The sequence below is a fragment of the Cryptomeria japonica genome, chromosome 9 (assembly GCF_030272615.1).
Source record: "Cryptomeria japonica chromosome 9, Sugi_1.0, whole genome shotgun sequence".
NCBI lineage: Eukaryota > Viridiplantae > Streptophyta > Pinopsida > Cupressales > Cupressaceae > Cryptomeria > Cryptomeria japonica.
Window position 1 is genome coordinate 341,649,232 of NC_081413.1, and position 2,752 is coordinate 341,651,983.

Genomic DNA, 2,752 nt, shown 5'->3' on the forward strand with positions numbered 1-2,752 from the left:
CAAAAGTGTGTGTATATATAATAATATATAATATACATAATATATTATATATATAATATATATAATATATTATATATATTATATATATATATATATACACACACACACACACACATTATATATACACATATATACATGAAATATCATATTTTACATATACATATATGTATGCACACACCCACATTTTAAACACAGGCAGAAGTGCATATGTGTTGTTTTAGCTTTAACACTGCGTACACATTGTTTATAGTACATGGAGCCCATAGGTGCTTTTGACTGTTTAGGCTTGTGAATAGGCCTAGATGACAAAGATGCGGGTTGGAAGTTTGATTTCCCTCCATTTCCTCCTTTTTGACGTGTTTTATTTTATCAACTTGGTTTCTCGACTTTGTCATCATCAGGTTTACACTTCATCAAGTGGGTATTTCTAAAATTTCCACCATATTTTCACCCATCTTCTGAGCTTTCTAACCATATAATTTTTTTTATTTGAACAACAATAACATTATTATTGAATTTCTTTTACCAGTATCTCCATAGTTCTCAGAGACATGCGTGTACCATTTTTTTAATAACGTTTTATCTACTTATCCAAATTTAAAAAACATTATATATTATTGTAGTACACTTGATTCTTTACAATTTAAAAAATAATAATTGTATTTTCGATTGTTTTGGTGCAAGTTATGCTTCGCACACGAATAGGTACCTAATTTTCAGGATGTGCTCGATTGGAAAAATCATTAAAAAAAAAATACTCAACAAAAAATTACAAAACAATACACAACTTCTGGTTCTCACTCTTAACTATCTTTATGCCAAAGGATTTGTTAAAATACTAAATCTAAATATGACTTTTTTGATGCGCACGCCAGACACTATGTTATGTTTAAAAAAAAAAATCAAGGTCTATTTTTCGTGCGCGAAGGATTTGACCCCCTTATATCCAATTTTGAAAAAAATTAGTAGTTTGGAAACTAGATTTAGAGTAATATAATATTTATTATTTGATTATCTTCATATCTTGAGTGGATGACTTTCAACTTTCACCTCCAAGTTCAGGTTCACCTGATTTCAGAGAAAAGTGTCCACTTATACCCCCCCTTTTGCACACCATCTTTGTGCACTTACCCCTATCTTTGTATGTTATTTTCTCTACCTTTGTTTCCTAAGATCTAAACCTATCACTCTACCTCTCTCTTTCTCCCTCCCTCTCTTTTTGTTCTTCTTTATACATATCTCACTAGACATATCTCTCTAACTCTCATTGAATCCTTCCTTCTTTCTCTCTCAATCTCTACACTTATATTTCTACCTCTTCATCACTCCCTCCTCTATCTCACTCTCTTTCCCCTAAGATCTAGACTTGTCTCTCTACTTCTCCCTCCCTCCCTCCATCCCTCACTACTTTGAATCTCAACCATCTCTCTCTCGAATCCCTCTACATATCTCTCTATACATTTCCTTCTCCCCTTTCACACTCTCTCTACCTTCTTTTCCTCATTCTCACCCTTATTTCCTCTCTATTTGTCTATATCTTTAGAGCTCTTTGTATTTTAGTGAACCAAATCAATCTTATACAACCTTGCTTTCTTCTAAGGTTTCTTATTCATGTTAAGGTTTCTTATATCTATACTTTCATTATATTTGCATCTCAATTCTATATTTGAAACTCTTTACTTGACCAATTCTTCATTGATTTTTTTATTGTTACATCTTTTTCTATTATCTTAAATGTAAAATACATTTTACTTACCCTACCCATCCTTAGTGACCACATTAGCATTTTATTTTAACATTTGATACATAATTGACATTTATACTTTTTCAATATGAAATCACACATCTTTTTAATTTAGTTTTCCTCTCTCCCTCATCTTTTTTCCCTCTCTATATATTTAGTTCTCTATCTTCCTCTCACTCTCCCTATCTCTCTCTGGGTACATATATCTCCCTTTTTATCCCTCTACATATTTTCCACTTCATATCTCTCTCTCTCTCTCTCTCTATATATATATATATCCCTTTCTAACCTTATATATCACTCTCTCTCCCAATATTACTCTTTCTTTCTATATCCCTCCCTCTCTTTTTTTTAATCTATATTTGTATCCATATAGATATCTCAATCTCCATATCTCTCTCACTCATACATAAAGAGTCCCTATTTGTTCCTCATCATCCCCTCTTTCTATATTTCTCCACTTCTTATATATCTATTTCTCTCCCCCCCCCCCCCTCTCTCTCTCTCTCACACACACACACACACACACACACACACCTACTCCCTATTTCTCCCTCCCTCCCTCCCTCCATAGTACCATAAGTTAGAGAATAAATATACCCGACACACATCATCAAGAACTAAGATCCAAATATAGCTAACATATAAACATCTAAATTATAAATATAATCAAGCTCGATTACCAATAGGGAGAGAGATATAGATGAAAATAGAGATTGAGTGGGCGAAGGTAGAGAGGAAGAGGAATAGATAGATATATATAGAGGGAGGGATATATATAAGATAAAGATAAATATAAAGAGCTTGATATTAGGGTGAAAAGAGATGGAGGGACAATGAGATAGAGATAAAGAGAGGGGGAGATATAAGGTGAAATATAGAGAGATAGAAATGCCTAGAAAAGAGATAGAGACACAAACATATATATATATATATATATATATATATATATATATATATATATATATATATATATATATATATATATATATATATATATATATATAT